Source organism: Hipposideros armiger, unplaced genomic scaffold (assembly GCF_001890085.2).
Source record: "Hipposideros armiger isolate ML-2016 unplaced genomic scaffold, ASM189008v1 scaffold_898, whole genome shotgun sequence".
Lineage (NCBI taxonomy): Eukaryota > Metazoa > Chordata > Mammalia > Chiroptera > Hipposideridae > Hipposideros > Hipposideros armiger.
In genome coordinates this window covers 153,648-174,104 of record NW_017732248.1, presented here as the reverse complement: position 1 = coordinate 174,104, position 20,457 = coordinate 153,648, and the positions used below count along the sequence as shown (strand labels likewise).

At 38.3% G+C, this 20,457-nt stretch overlaps 1 pseudogene; it reads right to left on the bottom strand.

Moving 5' to 3' along the window:
• Positions 1-7,487: 7,487 nt before the first annotated feature.
• On the bottom strand, positions 7,488-8,025 carry LOC109375098 (60S ribosomal protein L23a pseudogene; annotated as a pseudogene).
• Positions 8,026-20,457: the final 12,432 nt, after the last annotated feature.

The window sequence follows — 20,457 nt, the reverse complement described above, 5'->3', positions numbered from 1 at the left end:
GACAAGATTTCTCAAGGAAATAATTTTGCTGACTGTATGTCTAAGTCAGCTCTTTTTTGCACAGAGGGCTATAATATCAAACCGGAAAGCTGGACACTCTTCTCAACCCCCCCCCCCGGGCCTTGTTCCTTCAAGTTTCCTTACAGACCCTGTCTCTTTTTAACCTATAAACTTTATCAACCTGTCTACACTCCTAAGGAAAGACAAAAGGCAACTAGGGAAGGGTACATGTCTCAACCTCAGGAATGGCTCACAGACCCCCAAGGAAAACTTCTCATTCCCTGAGCCTCCCAATGGAAGCTTCTCTACAATTTACATTATTCTACTCATCTAGGCACTAAGGAATTATCTGAGATTGTTAAGCACCATTTTTTAGAGCACGACACCCTCTCAGACCTACAAAACATTTCTAAAATGTAACCCATTTGCCTCAAGGCTAATCCTGAGGGGCACTTTAGACCCCCTTCCACTCTTTGAATCAGTTCAAAGGACAGAAAAATCCCTGGGGAAGACAGGCAAATAGACTTTACCCATATGCGCCCCTGCAAAGGATATTGTTATCTCCTAGTTTTTGTTGACACTTTTACAGGATGGATAGAGGCCTTTCCCCCTAGGACTGAAAAGACCTCAGAGGTCAGATCAGATCCCACTCATGGATGAACCTGTCACCTCCAGCAGCCTCTTACCCACGCACACCCAGCTCAGTGAACGCCATGTGCTCGGTAAGCACGATTCCGAAGCTCTGCAGCCGCAACATGATCTGCTGGTACAGCTCCTGGTCATTGCATTCGCTGCAGATGCTCCCGCAGAAGTTCAGGGCCTGGTGGCCCGGTTCCTTGCACTCCTGCACGCTGGCCACCATCGCCCCCATGTCTGCCAGGGGACCTTCAAACTGATCCGGATTTCCATACAACAGGGTGCCATTGGCACCGGTGTCCACAAGGGCCACCACTCGTTGCACGTTGTGGGGGGACCAATGAACAGTCAATTTCACAAGAGGCCTCCAGTCTCCCGGTTACAGAGAACCAGTGACACCTCATTAAGCTGCTGTTCAATTTCAGCTTGTGTGCCTTCAGGCACCCCAGCAGGAGCTCCTCCCGGAGCCATAGGCTGGTCATGTTCTATCATTCTCTTAATATTCGGACAGGCCTGGAGTACGCCTTGGTTGGGGCTCTCGGGTCACAGTGCATAGCGGGAGGAAAATGGGGAGCCTACCTGGCCTTCCAGTGTCTTTTCCAGAGCATGGACCCGTTGTTCAGGTGCCTCTTCGACCCATGGTAGCTGCTGCATCTGCTGCATTTGGTCACATACGGTGACCTCTTGCTTCTGCAAGATGGAGAAGAACAGCCATTCAACCTGCCCTGCCTGCTCACGGTGGGCCTTGGGCATGTTTGTCTCCATGAGGTTTAATGTCTTCTGGCAGCCTCTGGTGTGGGCTCCACCACTTTCCAATCCTCGGGAGGTGTCCATGCTATGAGTAACGCAGTGACTGGTTACCACATGCTGGAGTCCTCCCCCGGGGGTTCTGAGGCAGATGGGCAGCTGCTCACTATATCCTGACAGTTATGCCAAATGTCATGTCTGAGTGTTTCAAGCAGTGACAGTTTTAGCAGTGAGGTACCCAAATGGAAAAAAGCCTTTTCCAGAATCTTTGGCATGAATACAGCAACACTTTATTCAAGAGACAGAACAGCAGCAGCAGCAAAGGCAGAACTCAGAACCCAGCAGCAGCAGCAGCACAACACAGAAACTGCACCCAGTTAAGCAGAACTGGGGTTTTATGACACAATAACAATATTGTCATGGTGCCAGCACACATGCGCACTAAAAGCAACTCACATAAACAAGTTGTTTTCTTGCAGTCCCACCTGGGCCTGGGGGAGTCAGGGCTGCCGTCTCTAAAGCTTGTAAACATTTCCTGACCCTGGGAGGCCCTAACACCTGGGCCCCCACAAACCTATACCCATGATTGTTGGATTTGTGTAGATTTCATCTTGCCCCAATGGGGAGCTTACCCTGCATCAGCATGGGAGTAGGTCTTAACAGAGGCTCGGCTTACATTTTACTTGGACTCCCTCTCTCAAGAGTTTGTTTACTCCAACCAATCAGCTCTTTGCCCAAGCACAACAGAGCTTTCCTGCCTCTCTCCATATTAAGAAGAAACCCATCCTAAGACCCTTCTATACACAGATAGATTTAAGAGACTCTCCACCTCTCTGTTTCATCAGGAATCCCTCTATCTATTCCCATATCTCAGTTGCTGAGACCCAAAATTGCAATACAATCTTCATGCTCCAGTTCCCTTCCACCTACTCTTCTTACCAACATCCAGCCTTTAGGACCCCACCACGATTTCCTAAACCTGGAAACTTTACTGCCAGTCCATTCATCACTTCAACCTTCCAGTTCTGCAATGGCAGACTCAAGGGACCCTGTCCCCAAAACTTTCAGTTCCATCCTATGGACTACTAGGGAAGTGGCCAATATTCTAGTTCACACTGTGCAAAACCACAGGGGTTAATTATTGATCAAACCTGCCCTATATTTTTCTGGGAGTCAGTTACACATAATAACAACACCCCATGCTTAGGCCCCCTCGGGGCCACTCTATTAGCTTCCCAATATCACGCCATTGCATCCATAGCAACCTTCACTAGCCCAACCTCTGAGCTCTTATTTCATTTCTCTATACATGTATGTCTCCATTCCCCAGGGACCTTCTGCATCTGTGCACCATTCGCTTACTGATTCTTGCCTGCCAATTGGACAAGAACATGCACCATTGGCTTTCTAGAGCCAGATAGTCACTTAGCTGGTGAGGATCAGCCCCACCCATCCCCACAATGGCCCCTATATTTGAAGCTCCCTGAGTCAAGTGAGTGATCTAGCTGATTCCCCTCCTTGCAGGGTTGGAAATCACTGCAGGGGCAGCAACTGGAGCTGCTGGACTTATCACTGCTTCCAAAGCCTATCACAAGTTATCAGAGGAAATCATTAAAGGCTTGGAATGGCTAGCCACAGTCCTAAGTGACTCAAAAGACCAGATTAATTCCCTAGCAGCAGTTGTACTATAGAACCACTGAGGATTAGATGTGCTCACAGCCACCCATGGTAGTGTCTGTCTGATGTTACAAGAGGAACATTGTTTCTGGGTAAATAAGACTGGAGTGGTTCAAGAAAACAGAAAAATGAAAATATCAAGCCTCTAGTCTTAGGGAAAAAGCAGCCAGGACTGGATGGCCTGGGCTGGCACTTGGTCTTGGGCCTCCTGGCTCCTGCCTCTCACGAGACCACTTATTTCTTTTCTCCTAATACTAATCTTTGGCCCCTGCATCCTCAATCTACTAACCAAGTTTATTTCATCTCACTTGCAGGCATTTAAACACCAACTCCTCCTCCACAACTAAATCATGCTCCTGCAAGACATCCAGCCCATTCTCACAAGTAACCCTGAAACTACCATCAACCCCATACCCCAGAGCTCCAACTCCCAGACTGGAACCCCCAGCTCAGTCCACTCCCTAGATGACACTACCCAGATTTTCCAAGACCCAGTTGCTATGCTATCCCCAACTGGCAATCTCTTAGGTGGGGACAACTCTACCCAGCTCTGAAACAGTTACAGAAGACAGACCCTCATGGCAATTTCCAGAGATTTTTCATTGCCGATAGGAGATGGGAAAATGATGAGACAAGCAAAGTGTTAACAGGAGCAGACTTATGAGCTGGCAGGATGGGACAGGCAGAGTTCACAGGAGTGAGCTTTTGGGCTAACAGGAACAAGCTAACCATTAACCACTTGGTTCTGAATCCCCTGGCTAGTACTGTAACAACAAGCTGACAAGCACCTTACATGTACATCCATCATAGGTAGGAACAAAACAATTCCAAATCACAACAGCAACAACCTGCAAGCTGACATCCATCATAGATGGGAATAGGACAGTTCCCAGGAGAAGACAATTGTAACGGGCAGCCCCCTTCCAAGCTGACAAGTACCCTACATCCTGCTTAGAAAAGTATAAAACTCGAGCTAAGCAGAAACTGGCTGCACCTCTATCAGACTGCCCTGGCAAAACTCCTTTTGCCAGTTCCAAACAGAACTCTCTCTCTTTTTGACGTTCAATAAATCTTTTCTTACTCTTGTAGAGTTTCATGAATTCTTTCACATTCTGCAAACAACCAGGGGTTAATTCAATACCAATACATGTATCACATATCTTCTCAGTTCTATCTTACATTTTGAATTTTGAATTTTGCTTCATAATATCCAAATCCATTTTTTAAATGTAAAATATCTTGCTAATCCTACAGTACTTACCTGCTTTTCATATTCACCCAATAATAGTCTTCTAAAATAACTTTAAGTATTCATTTACAATTGACATACAATATTATATTAGTTTCAGGTGTACCGCATAGTGTTTAGACATTTATATAACTAACAAAGTGATTACCCCAACAAATTAAGTACCCACCTGCCACCATACATAGTTATTAAAATAATATTAACTGTATTCCTTATGCTATTATTTTCATCCCCATGACTATTTTGTAACTACCAATTTGTACTTCTTAATCCACTCCACTTTTTTAATCAGACCTAAAATCCCCTCTCAACTGGCAACCATCAAATGTTCTCAGTATCTATGAGTTTGTTTTGTTCTTTAGATTCCACATATAAGTGAAATCATGTGGCATTTGTCTTTCTGTGTATGACTTACTTCACTCAGCACAATACACTCTAGGTCCATCCATGTTGTTGCTGATGGCAAAATTTTATTCTTTTTTTATGGCTGAATAATATTCTATTCATAAATGCACATGTCTCCTCAAAGTAGCATATTGAGTCTCTTGGGATAAATACCCAGAAGTAGGATTATTGGATCCTTCTTTTCTCTTGTTATAACCTTTTTCTGAAAGTCTATTTTGTTTAGTGTAAGTGTTGATACTCCAGGTTTTTGTTTGATTCCATTTTCATGATATATTTTCTTCTATCCCTTCACTTTCAGTCTCTGTGTGTGTTTTTTGATCTGAAGTGAGTCTCTTGTAGGCAGCATATGTAAGGGTTTTGTTTTCTTAACCATTCAGCCACCCTATATTTTGATTGGAGCATTTAATCTATTTATATTTAAAGTAATTGTTGATAAATATGTAGTTATTGACATTTTGTTCATACTTTTAAAATTTTTTTCTACTTCTCTTCTTAAAGAAGCCCCTTTAACATTTCCTGTAATACTGGTTTGGTGGTGAATACTGGTTTAGCTTTCTCTTTTCTGGGAAGTTCTTATTTGCCTTATGTTTCTAAATGATAGCTTTTCTGGGTAAAAATCTTTGTTGTAGGTCCTTGCCCTTCATTACTTTGAGTATTTCCTGCCAAATGTTTCTGATCTTCAAAGTTTCTGTTGAGATATCAGCTGATAGTCTTATGGGAGCTGCCTTGTAGGTAACTAACCATTTTTCTCTTGCTGCTTTTAAGATTCTACCTTTGTATTTCTTTGACCTTTGGCATTTTAATTATGATGTGTCTTGGTGTGGGCCTTTTTAGGTTAATCTTGTTTGGGACTCTCTGTGCTTCCCAGGCTTGTATGTGTATTTCCTCCATCAAGTCAGGGAAGTTTTCTGTCATTATTATTCAAATAGGTTTTCATTTTCTTGCTCTTTCTCTCCTCTCTCTTATCCCCAATGATATGAATGTTGGTACACTTAATGTTGTACCAGAGGGCCCCTAAACTATCTTCATTAAAAAAAATTTTTTTTCTGTTGTGATTGGGTATTGTTTGTTACCTTAACTTCAAAGGATCACTGATTCAATCCCTTGCTTCATCTAATCTACTGTTGACTCCCCTTAATGTATTCTTTGTTTCAGTTATTGTATTTTTCATTTCTGACTTTTTTATGTTTTCTATCTCCATTTTTATGCTTAGTGTGTCTTTGTCGATGTTCTTCTTGATCATTGAGCATCCTTATAACCAGCGTTTTGAGCTCTGCATCAGGTAGGTTGTTTGTCTCCATTTTTTTAAACTTTTTTTCTGGAACTTTGTTTTACTTTTTTTGGGAGGGGACATGTTTCTTTGTCTCCCCATTTTGGATGCCTCCCTGTGTTTGTTTCTATGTATTAGGTAAGACTGTTATGTCACCTTACCTTAATAAAGTGGCCCTATGTACTAGGTGTCCTGTTTGGCCCAGTAGCACAGTCTTCCTGGTAACCAGAACCTGGTGATCTCAGTGCGTCCCTTGTGTAAGTTGTGTGTGCCCTCCCGTTGTAATTGAACCTTGTTTGTTGTTTGCACATCTATAAGAGGGATTGACCCTCAGGCTGATTGGTTGTGAGGATTGGCCATGACAACACTGGAGGAGCTATTGTGCATGGGCTGAACCTACATAGCAGGTTTCACTTAAGCAGAGCTTTTTTTGCCTGCCCAGTCTTCCCTTTGTGTGTGCCACCCACAGAAGTGGCCAGGTGATCCTCCAGCTTGGTCCAAAGCTGGCCACCAGGAATGCCAACCCCAGAGTCACCTGGAAGGGACCCCACTGCAGGCCAATTTCAGTCTCAGCCTGTGCCCTGCCTGGGGCCACCTGGCATGAGCCACAAAGCAATCTGCAGATGGCAGCCAGCTTAGGGCTACTCAGCATGAGGTACAGGATGAGCTGAAGTGAGATGCTGTTTGTTTTGTGAAACTTTGAGAGATTTTAGGTGAGTCTGCAGCATGACCCAAGTCAGGCAATTTGTAATGAAAAGTCACAGGAAGCAGCTTGGGTGGGCCCAAAAGTTGGGTCTCAGAGAATCACCAAGGTGATGCACAGTGTTAATCATGTTGAGGAGACTCAGATTGGGTGGTCACCTGAGTCTGCAGTCCAGGAGGTGCTAGGGCTCCACAAAGGAACAATGGCACCTGCCAGCAATCCTGCTTGGGAGAAAGCTGCCCCTCCAGCCCTTGCCCTGAAGCTAGACAACCCAGTAGCTGCCCATATGTCCGTGACACCCCTCAAGCTCCTGCATCAGTGCTGGAGCTCTGAGCAAGTGAGTCCATTAGCAAGTCCATGTGCAGGCCCTTTAAAAGTGTTGGACTTTAGCCACCCTCTGTCTTAGCTAGCTACAATTTCTTCTGGTTTTCAAAGCCAGAGGTTGTGGGAACTTCTATTCCTAGAACTAGAACCCTGGGCTGGGGACCCTAGTGTGGGACTGGGACACCTCACTCCTCCTTGGGGGACCTCCCCAACCAAGATATTCTCCCAAATTTTTTACCTCCACATGCTGGTGAGGGGCCAGTGTGTTTCATGTCTCTGCCCCATTTACCAGTCTCAAGATGGCTTATTCTGTATGTCTTTAGTTGTAGGACTTCTGTTAAGCTAGATTTGGGGTGATTCTTAGTGATGGTTGTTCTGTAGTTCACTTGGAATTTTTTTTAACCCCATTATTTATTGTGTATGAGTATATACCACAGTATGGACTCCCGAAGCACAACCAGAAATCAACATAAAGAAACATGTACAGCAAAAAAAAATTTATATTTAGAATTAGCCAGCTGGGCTCAGTTTAGATGATTCCAATTTTGTTGGCAACATCCAAAGCATCATAGTCAGGAGCCAGCCGAACATATGCCTTCTCTCCATCAGGCCTGATCAGGGTGTTGACCTTGGCCACATCAATGTCATAGAGCTTCTTCACAGCCTGTTTGATCTGGTGCTTGTTGGCCTTGACATCCACAATGAACACAAGTGTGTTGTTGTCTTCTATCTTCTTCATGGCTGACTCGGTAGTTAGGGGGAACTTGATGATGGCATAGTGGTCAAGCTTGTTTCTTCTGGGGGCGCTCTTCCGAGGATATTTAGGCTGCCTTCGGAGCCGCAGCGTCTTGGGCCTTCGGAAGGTGAGTGGCGTGCGGATCTTCTTTTTTTGTGTGGCTGTGGACGCCTTTCAGGACTGCTTTCTTTGCCTTCAAAGCTTTTGCTTTGGCTTCGGCTTTCGGAGGGGCAGGGGCTTCCTTCTTCGCTTTCGCTGCCATCTTCGTGAAAAGGTTTTCCGAGACTCACTTGGAATTTTGATGCTGTCTTGAGACGAGGCAAGCATAGCCATCTTGAGTGGAAATATTACCTAATAATAGTATTGATTAAGCCAATTAGCTTAACTATTCATGATCTTCATTGTGTCATTGATTGCATACAGTGGTATTATTATTATTGTTATTGCTATAATTATTGATATAATCTGGGTCATTTTATGTAATTATACAAGATCTGATATTACCTTGCCATTACCGCAACTTCCATTGCTGTATAAAGTAAGTTATTTGCTATCACAGTTCAACAAAATAGTAAATGTGTCATACTAATCCTTTTGCCTTTGTAATCATTCATCACAAATTTATAGTGTATATATGTGGGCATGGTTCATGTTTATATTTAGTTTACTATGTCCATGTCAAAATTTATGGAAGAAAGCCTTGTCTATAGCTGGTAATCATATTTTTCCCAGGTGCACCAAAAGAAAACAAAAACAAAAAAGATCAAAAAACCATATTTACAGTGGACATTAACCACATTTCTAACAGCTTAATTGAATCATCTACTTCTATTTATCTTCTTTTTCCTGTTGTTTCTAATTTCAATATATTGTAAATGTAAGTAAGTTTTATTCACCTGTTGATCTTTCCTTCTATCGGCAAGTGTTCTGCTGTACATGCTAACTAGTGACAAGTTGGAATTTATATCACTGCTGTCTTAAATTACATGGTCAAATGTCATTGATATCAATATTTATTTATTTATTTATTTATTTATATTACTATGATTAAATCACAGGAAGATCATTAAATCTCCAAAAGATAAGGTTAGAAATATGAATACCTGGGTTTATAATTTTATTTGTGATTGTTATTTTTGCTCCTCATACAGTGCAACAGTAGTGTTTCTGTTTACATTACTCTACATGGTGATTCAGGGAATCAAACACTTTTTTCAATCTATTTCATTCCCTAAGGGATGCAAGTATAAATGTAATGAGAAAATTGGGATAGCACTTTATCAATTGTGACAATGAATAAGTAATTTAAGATCTTTGGATTTCTATATCTTCATGTGTAACATGGAAAAGATAGATTAGCTGATTTCCTGGCACTATCCATTTTATGATTATGTGGTCATAGAAAGTGGGCCACTGAGGGAAATTACATATAAAAAAATTAAGGCATATACTTCATATGCATTTTCTATACTCTAGAAACATGTTCAAAGTTTTCTAATTTTTTAATTTTACACAACTCATACACAAAAAGTACATAAAATTAAAGTGAATCCATAAACAGAATATAAATTGAAATATTCAGCAAATTTGAAAATATTTATTACAATCATAAAAAAGATAAAGTTTAGGAAATCTAACAAAATAAAGTATTTCATATCAGAAAAATTACAAATTAAATCATTATCCATTTACAGTGAAATGACATTTAATAACATTTAAAAATACATTACTCCTATAACCTTTGAAAAACCAGAAATAGAAACATTTGTATTATAAAAACTTTATATCACACTATTAGCTAACATCATATACTAGTAAGACAGTATCTTTAATTTGGGAAAATAGAGAGGTCTAGATTCAAATACTATTCTTATGACCGAAGTTGTATAAGTGACAAATGAATAAGAATAATATTACATAAGGGGAAATATATTTTCTTTTTGCAAATGATAGGATTATATATTTAGAAAACCAAGGGAAGCAATATAAAAAATTAGAGAACCTTAACTCTAACACTAACCATGACACGTGAGAATGCTCTATAGGAGTTTTCAGTGAAACATACATGTGAAGATTGCATCTGAAAAAAAACAAGTTTTCTAACATATTAACAATGAACAATTGTTAATGAACAATATCTAATGGGAGAAACAATTATATAGCAGCAATTTATTCAGTCAGTACTTTTTTTTTTTTTTTTAGCTGAGCCATCCTGCTACCTGTTGGCAGCTCAGCGGCTGCTCAGCTCGGGCTGGACTCGAACCACTATTGCTCAGAGCTCAAACTCTTGAGTGAGCTCTCAACCAACTGAGCTACTCGGCCGGCCCCTCAGTCAGTACATTTTTATTGGGGGGAAGATGAGGTTTCTTAGAGATAATGAAAATATTTGGATTCATTCTAACACAATGGGAAGAAATTTTTTCACCAAAAAAAAACATACGGGAAAGAAGTCAGTCTCAGAAATAATAAAAAGGGTTTTAAAAAAATCAAAATCCAGTAATCAAAAGAATATCACATGGACAAATATTAATAAAAGTGATCATTCATATTTAACACATTAAAAGTACAGTGACATAGGTACTTTTATACATGAAAACAGTATTACAAAAACCAGCATATTCTTCCTAAAATGCATGAATGCACATCTGCAGTCTTAGACAAACTCATAACCTACAAATTATTGACTTTCTAGAAAAAATAATATTTAAAAAAAGTAATAATATTCTAAAAAAATAATCAGAGATTATGGCAAGATAAAGATATCACAGTATTTTGTATAGGAAAATAAATTTCATTTTAGTAGTTTGAAATCACTAATAAACTACAGATTTAGTACAACTGATTTGGAGTTAAACAGACTTCTAAATAAGAGTTCCACTTCTGCAACATACTATCTGTGAGATCTTGGACAACTTCCTGAACCTTTCTGAGGCTCAATTTCACTAACTGTAAAAGAGACAACTGATGATGTCATAGAAATGGCAGTGTGAGGCGAGCCTCTTGAAATCTCCCCTGGAATTTAAAACAAATTGAACAATGTGTGGATGGAAAAAGGGCTACAATTTAAACCTGACAATTCAAGAGATTGAAAATAACCACATAAAATGGCATGAGCATAAAAACTTTCATAACCAAGTGGGCCATGGTGGGAAGTCACATCTTTAGCTTCCTTCATAAAGTTAGTCTGTGCCTTTTCAGTGGGCCTCTCTGTTTTTCTGCACCTAAGATAATAACATCTTTAATCCTTTTTCCAGACCAGAGCTGAAAACTGCAAAATTCCTCATTATTATGCTTAACTCCTGATTACCATCTCTTTGTGCTGTAAAAAGCTAACTGTTAGCTATCCTGTACCCACCTATGTGAAGGAAGTAGTGTATCTCCAATTGACTTTTATCCAATCCCAGAAGTTTCCCCGCTTTGCTCTCCCCCACCCCCTTAATCTGTCACCAATGGATTTCATGTAACCTTCCTCTTTTGATTTTATGTATAAAATAAGCTGCAAACCACCATTTTGTGGAGCATTTTCTCAATCTGTTGAGATTTTGCTTCCAGGCAATTGTCGACAGTTTGGCTCAAATAAACTCTTATAAGTTTTCTCTTAGGCTGGATGTTTTTTGTCAACAAATGATAATTCCACAAATGTCTCTCTGCACAGCAGATAGGCAAAACTAAGAGATGCACAACTGAAATCATCTAAAGGTGGGCAAATTGGGCGAGCAGGAAAGGAGGGTAAGGGGGAAGTGCAGACACCTCGGCTGCATTGGCACAGGACGCAGGCCAGAGCTCAGAGCTCTGAGCTCCCTGCATTCTGGAGCTACCGCAGTCACAAGAGAGGGAAGAATTCTGACTGCTAGCACTCTCCTTATGGCCCACAGTTCTGCCTGAGGGATCAGCATATAACATGGCTGATCCCAACACTCAAGGCAGAGACCTTGGAGCAAAGACTGAGGGAAGAAGGGTGAAAATGGCTGTTTAAGCCCTCACTGCCAAGCAGAGAACAGAGGGCATAGGTGCATAGCCTAACTTACCTCCCTCCCATCCTCCCAGAGTTCACCCTACCCCCACCTGCCCAGTGCTAGTAGTGGAACAGTAGCAATGTCAGATCAAAAGTACAGAATATTTGCAGTTCTGAGAACTGCAACCTGCAACCACAGACTCACAGACCAACTAGTTTCGGCAAAGAGGAGGGAGGCTTGGGTGCAGGATTGGATGTGCTGGTGATCACCACAATTGCTCAGTGCCACCTCTCAAAACTCACTCCAGCCCCACCCCCACCTATCTGGGCAGATCCTTGCAGGGGTAAACAGAGCCACTGAACATACACAGGCCCTGAATCTGGTGTAAGAAGAGCTTTGCAACTTCAGAAGTTCTCAACATTTCCCAACGGAGGTGATGCCCTGAGATCCAGGCCACTTGTTTACAGAAGATAAGCCCATCTTCCAGGGAATCCTCCCTCCCACTTGTGTGAGAAGTCGGAACAGTGCAAAGAAAATATAACACTACAGCATGAGGGAGAATAAAAGGTTGAAGTCAGAGAAAAAATGAAGCATTTTACCAACACCTACTGGTAAGCAAGAGAAAGACCTCTTCCTACCAAACTATTGCAGTATCCACTCCTGTAGATGCTTAGGAAGAGAAATAATAATTCATTAATTGCCATGAATAACCAAGGTAATAAGGCAGCTCAGAAAGAAAATGAAAAGTCTCCAGAAAATGAACTTAAAGACGTAAAAATATATGACACCAATGACAGGGAATTCAAGATTGCAGTTCTGAAAAAACTCAATGAGATGCAAGAAAACAGACAGGCAGTTTAGTGACTCAGAAACATAATCAAAGAACAAAATGAACATTTTACCAAAGAGACTGGAATTTTAAAAAGAACCAAATAGAATTTCTGGAGATTAAGAACTCAATAAAAGAAATGAAAAATGAAATAGCCAGCTTAGGTCATAGAGCTGACCAGATAGAGGAAAGAATCAATGAAATTGAAGATAGAAATATGGAAACACACATATCAAAGAAGAGAGAGACTTGAGAGTTAAAAGAAATGAAAGAATGCTACAAGAACTTTCTGACTCTATCAGAAAGAGCAATATAAGAATAATGGGCATATCAGAAGGAGAAGAAAAGGAGAAAAGAACAGAGAATATATCCAAACAAATAGTTTATGAGAACTCCCCAAACCTGTGGAAAGAATTGGATCCTTGAATCCAAGAAGTAAATACAACACCTAATTATCTTAATCCCAGCAGGCCTTCTCTAAGGTGCATTGTATTGAAGATGTGAAAAATTAATAACAAAGAAAGAATCCTCAAGACAGCCAGGGAAAAGAAGACGGTAACCTACAAAGGAAAGCCCATTAGTTTATCATCAGATTTTTCAGAAGAAACTCTACAAGCCAGGAGTGGGGGGACTCAAATATTCAAACTATTGAAAGAGAAAAATTATGAGCCAAGCATAATATATCCAGCAAAGATATTTTTTCGATATGAAGGAGGAATAAAGATATTTCCAGAAATAAAGAAGCTGAGGGAATCTTCTAACACATAAGCTGCTTGACAAAAAATGCTGAAGGAGGCTATTTGAACTGAAACAAAAAAGAAAAAAACAACAACAAAACCATGAGTAGTATTAGGAACAGACAGACAGAAGCAGGAAATATCAACACCACATGAACAAAATAAAAGACAAAACTCATGTGATTATATCAATAGATACAGAAAAAGCATTTGACAAGATACAACATCCATTTATGATTAAAATCCTTAATAAAATGCATATAGAAGGAAAATACCTTAACATAATACAGGCCATATATGACTAACTCTCAGCTAATATCATAATTAATGGTGAAAACTGAAGCCCTTTGCTCTATGATCAGGAACATGACAGGGCTGTCCCCTATCACCTCTGCTTTTCAATATAGAATTGGAAGTCCTAGCCAGAGCAATCAGGCAAAAGAAAGGAGTAAAAGGCATCCAAATGGAGAATAAAGAAGTTAAATTGTCACTTTTTGCAGGTGACATGATGTTATATATAGACACCCTACAAACTCCACCACAAAGCTATTAGAAATGATAAACAAATACAGTAAAGTTTCCGGCTATAAAATCAACGTACAAAAGTTCATTGCATTTCTAAAACCTTAGAAAAAGAAATGAAAAAAATCATTTTTCAATTGCAACAAAAAGAATAAAATACCTAGGAATAAACTTAACCAAGTATGTGAAACACCTATACACTGAAAATTATGACATTTTTAAAGAAATTGAACTAAACACAAAGAAATGAAAAGACATTTTGTGTTCATGAATTGGAAGAATCAACATAGCTAAAGTGGTCATATTACCCAAAGCAATATACAAATTTAATGCAATCCCCATCAAAGCCAATGGCATTTTTTTAAAGAAATAGATTTTAAAAATCATCATATTTGTATGGAACCACAAAAGACCCTGAATAGTCAAAGCAATCTTAAGAAAGAAGAACAATGCTGGAGGTATCACACTCCCTGATACCTGTGCTACAGGGCAACAATAATCACAATAGTATGGTATTGGCAGAAAAACAGGCACACAGACCAATGGAATAAAATTAAGAACCCAGAAGTAAACCCACATAAATATGGACAGATAATTTTTGACAAAGAAGCTCAAAAACATACAATGGAGAAAAGACAGCCTTTTTAATAAACGGTGCTGGGAGAATTGGAAAGCCACATGCAAAAGAATGAAATTAGACTGCTGTCTGTCACCGTGTACCAAAGTTAATTCAAAATGGATCAAAGACCTAAACTTAAGACCTGAAACAACAAATTGTATAGAAGAAAACATAAGTACTAAACATATGGACCTTGGGTTCAAAGAAGATTTAATGAATTTGACCTCAAGAGCAAAGGAAGTAAAAGCTTATTTAAATGAATGGGACTATATCAAACTAAAAAGTTTCTGCACAGCAAAAGAAACCATCAACAAAACAAAAAAGCAACCAACCAAATGGGAGATTTTTGCAAAAAAAAACCTCTGATAATGGGCTAGTATCCAAAATGTATAAGGAACTCATACAATTCAAACAACAAAAAAATACAATACTATTCAAAAATGGACAGAGGACCTGAAAAGACATTTCTTCAAAGAGGACATACAGATGGCCAATAGACATATGAAAAAATGCTCAACATTACTAACCATCAGAGAAATGCCAATACAAACTACAATGAGTTATCACCTAACACCAGTTAGAATGGCTATCATCAACAAGACAAATAATAACAAGTGTTGGAGAGGCTGTGGGAAAAAAGGAACCCTCATACATTGTTGGTAGGAATGCAGATTGGTACAACCACTGTGGAAAGCAGTGTGGAGATTTCTCAAAAAATTAAAAATAGAGTTTCTATATGACCCAGCAATTCCTCTCCTGGGTATGTACCCAAGAAATCTGACAACATTTATCAGTAAAGATATATGTGCTTTGAAGTTCATTACTGCTTTATTTACAGTGACCAAGACATGGAAACAACCAGTGTCCTTCGATAGATGATTGGATAATGAAGATGTGGTATATGTACACACTGGAAAACTATTCTGCCATAAAAAAGATGAAAAAGTGCCATTTGCAACAACATGGATGGATCTTGATATTATAATGCTAAGCAAAATAAGTCAGACAGAAAAAGTAGAGAACCATATGATTTCACTGATATGTGGTATATAAAACTGAAAACAAAAAAAGAACAAGAAAAACAAATGAAGAAACAGAACTCATAGGCACAGACAATCGTTTAATGGTTACCAGAGGATAAGGGGGGAGGTAGTTGGTAGATGAGGGTAAAGGGGATCAAATATATGGTGATGGAAAGAGAACTGATTCTGGGTGGTAAACACACAATGTGATATATAGATGATACATTGCAGAATTGTACACCTTAAATCTATGTAACTGGTAAAAAGTTGTCACCCCAATAAACTTTAATAGAAAATAAATATGTATATAAATAAATAAATAAACAAATAAATCAATAAAAAGAATAGTGTAATAATATTTGAAGATTAAAAGACCTAATGCTTTTCAAGAAACTAATGCTATAATGTTGAGTGAAAAAGTAAAATACAAAATGTTAATAACATGATCTAATTTATAATTACATAATCATTTTCTATGTGTGTAAATCTATATATGAATATACATACAATATGAACAAAGCTTAACTCTCAGTATTAACTACATATTGTGTGTATACATATTACATGCAAAACATTATTTTTAGTGGTTAAAGAAAGTGGTACTATCTTGGCTGTTATACACTTTACCATTAAAGAGAAAAAATAGAAACAATTAATTAGTGAAATATAATTAAATTATCACAAGAGAGCACAAGTATGTATTTATGGGTTAAGGTAAATATTTCTTAATTATTTTCTTCATTTTTCAATTTTTATAAATTATCCATTATATTTTGGCTTAATTTTCAGAAAACTAAAAATTTGATTTTAATTTATTCATTGATGTATACATTTTAAATCAATATTAAGGGGTTTTTGATGCAATCCACACAGATATACATACACTGTACATGCACAATCACACACATAAGCACAATGTAGGTGGGAGAGAGAAAGAACGAGTACAATTAAGCTTTTAAATATTTAGATTCTTAAAAGTCTTTTTATCTTTTGTCTCAGTTACTGGGCTTGGGGTAAAGTAGATGGCAGGCTTCATTAAATGCATCAGAAACCCAGAACATCTGTGTTACAAATAGAGTCAATTTTTGAAAAATCAGGTTAAAGACAATTATTAGCAACACTGATTCAAACAGGCAAGTGTCCAGTGGGCTCTGGGCATGTTTTTCCATCACTACCAAATTCCAGTGCTAGTTATAGGCTTCCCAGGTAAATCCATGCACCTGAGACCTGTTCATGAAAAACTCCATGGTTGCTTTACTACTTTTAATCAAAGGCTCAATTTAATGTTCTAACCTCTAAGGCTGTAACTCCTCTCCAGGGTCTGGTGCTTTAACAAAATAATTGACTTGTTTTGCGATTGATAGGGAGATATTTAGAATAAAGAAAGTAAAACTGTAAAATCATTAAAATATGGAAAAGTGAAGGTAAAATGAAACTTGCAAAACTTATAAATCAGGTTAATGAAATTTGAACTAAGGCAGGCAAATGAAGAGAAGCTTAAAGCAAAATTTGTATCTATAATTCCGTGTGATGGAGCATCCACCAAACTCAAGCTGTAACATTTTGAAGAAAACTTACAAGTGAGGTCAGACACTGTAAAGGAATGAACATTAATGATATCTTCCTAAAAGGATATTCTACTTAAAAAGATAAATTCGTTCTCTGACAAAAAGGTAAATACAGTCAAAGGACTTCACAAAGAACATCAGTATACTCACACAATATTTTTTTTTAAAGATTTTTTATTGGGGAATAGGGGGATGGGAACAGCACTGGGGAAATGGGGGAAGGGGAACAGACAAGTTGCTGTCGTTTTGTTCTCTTCAGTCTAGTTGTGGAGGACGTTGCTTCACTGGCCCAAGTTGGCACCATCATTGCGCTCTTCCCGGGCGAGGCAGATCAGTCCCCGGATTCTGGACTGCTGCTCACTGCGGCTGCTGGCCGCTCACGCTGGCTGCTGACCACACACGGTAGCCCATGGCAACCCACTGCCACAGGGGCTGCAGCCTACGCCGTCGCCGGCGACTCACGGCAGCCCAGCTCCAGATTGAGCTGTTGTTCAGCATCTTAGCTGTAGAGGGCAGTGTCACTGGCCCTCATATGTGGGATCTGAACCGGGACCCTCTTGTGTCCCAAGCGAGTTCTTAACCATCGCGCCACTTGGCTGGCCCACACAATATTTTTTATACTAATAAAAATAAAGATATTTAAGATTCTTTTCAGAAAGCTACAATTTGGTAGCTCGTGTGAAGTCGTTAAAATGCAAATACCTTCTTAATACACTCATTTAATTACATTAAGAATATTTTTTACAGATTTGTGAACAAGTAAGCACAAATATAAAATAAATAAAACAGCAAAGTAAAAAAGATGTTGCTCATCTAGAGCAAGTTGAAATGGGTAAAATGCACTTTTTAAAATTTATTAACCTATATCTTCTTTTAACCTATATCTATCTATCTACCTATCTATATCTATATCATTTATTTATGTATCTATGTATCTATCTATTTATCTATCTATCCATCCATCCAATATGTACATAGTAAATTTACAGAAATCACTGAAATAGTATATACATAATAGAGTGGAAAAATAATGAGACCAAAATTCAGGTCTGTAATAAGCAATTCAACTGATCATTTACTATGATTGGGTTCATTCCCTCATTTATTCAGCAACTATTCATTAAGTGGCTAATCCACAACTTTGGCTAGGCAGTGAGAATTGAATGGTACGAAGACATACACAGTTTCATAGCTGTAGGTTATATTGTAGATGGGAACACAGGCAAAATCCTAATAAATACCTATGAACAAATTCACATTGTGGTAAGGTATAAATTAAGCAAACATGGTGCTGAGACAGAAAATACATGGGGAAACAGGATGTAACTACTGTATCATTTAGTGTCCAGCTAGAGAACTAGAAACAATACAGAGGATATTTATGTCATATGTCAATAAGGAAGTTTTTAAAAAATAGTTCAATGGTCACTTGATTCAAAGTAACAAAAAGGTAAATATTGTGAATAAAAAGTTAGTCATATCAAAGCAGAATACTATGCAAGTTAATTAAGGTTATTGCAATCAATGCCTCATCCTTTTCACACTGACATAGTTAAAGGAAGGAAGATGCTTTATTCCAGACATGTTTCCTCATTGGCATTGACATTTTGGCCAAAGTGGAAACTATGCTACTATTAAAATACTAGATAAAAAATATTAGGTGGCTAGAAAGCATAATTATACAGATATATTTACAATTTTAATTTAACAACTTCCATTCACATACACTATATTTTTAATTTTTTTAAAGTTTATTGGGGTGACAATTTTTAGTAAAGTTACATAGATGTCAGTGTACAATTCTGTATTACATCATCTGTATAACACATTGTGTGTTCACCACCGAGAGTCAGTTCTCCTTCCATCACCATACATTTGATCCCATTTACCCTTATCGACCACCCTCCTACCCCCTCATCCTCTGGTAACCACTAAACTATTGTCTATGTTTATGAGTTTTTGTTCCTTTATTTGTTTGTCTTGTTCATTTGTTGCTTTCAGTTTTATATACCACATATCAGTGAAAACATATAGTTCTCGAGTTTTTCTGTCTGACTTATTTTGCTTAGCATAAAAATCTCAAGATCTGTCCATGTTGTAGCAAATAGCACTATCTCATTTCTTCTTATGGCAGAATGTGATTCCATTGTGTATATATACCACATCTTCTTTATTCAATCATCCATTGAAGGCTACAGTAAAGTTGCTGGTTACAAAATCAACATACAAAATTCCATTGAGTTTCTATATACTAACAATGAAACCTCAGACAAAGAAATTAAAAACAAAAAACAAAAACGAAAAAAGATAAACAAAAAAACAATTCCTTTTGCAATTGCAACAAAAGGAATAAAATACCTAGGAATAAGCTTAACCAAGGATGTGAAAGACTTATACACTGAAAACTATAAGACATTTTTACAAGAAATTGAAGAAGACACAAAGAAAAAGAAGGACGTTCTGTGGTCATGGATTGAAAAAATCAACATAGTTAATATAGTCATATTACCCAAAGAAATATATAGATTTAATTCAATACCCATCAAAATCCCAGTGGCATTTTTTAAAGAACTAGAATTTAAAAATCATCAAATTTGTATGGAACCACAAAAGACCTCAAATAGCCAAAGCAATACTAAGAAAATAGAATATGCTAAAGTTATCACACTACCTGACTTCAACTTGTACTACAGGGTAACAATAATCAAAACAGTATGGTATTGGCAGAAAAACAGACACACAGACCAATGGAATAGAATTGAAAACCCAGAAATAAACCCACATAAATATGGACAGATAATTTTTGATGAAGGAGCCAAAAACATACAATGGAGAAAAGACAGACTCTTCAATAAATGGTGCTAGAAAGAACTGGAAAGTCATATGTAAAAGAATAAAACTAGGATGCTATCTGTTATTTTTTTACCAAAATTAATTCAAAATGGATCAAAGACCAAAACATAAGACCAGAAACAATAAACAGCATAGAAGAAAACATAGGTACTAAGCTTATGGACCTTAGGTTCTAGGATTTTATGAATTTGACCTCAAAGGCAAGGGAAGTGCAAGCTTAAATAAATGAATGGGACTAATCAAACTAAAAAGCTTCTGCACAGCAAAAGAAACCATTGACAAAATAAACAGGCAACCAACCGAATGGGAGAAGATATTTGCAAACAATACCTCCAATAAGGGGCTAGTATCCAAAGTATATAAGAAATTCATATAACTCAACAACAGCAACAACAAAAAACAATCCAATTAAAAAATGGGCAGAGGACCTGAATAGACATTTTTCCAAAGAGGACATACAGATGGCCAATAAGCATATGAAAAGATGCTTAATATCATTACTCATCAGAGAAGTGCATATAAAAACCACAATGAGGGCCGGCCGAGTGGCGCGATGGTTAAGAACTCGCTTGGGATGCCAGAGGGCCCCGGTTCGGATCCCACA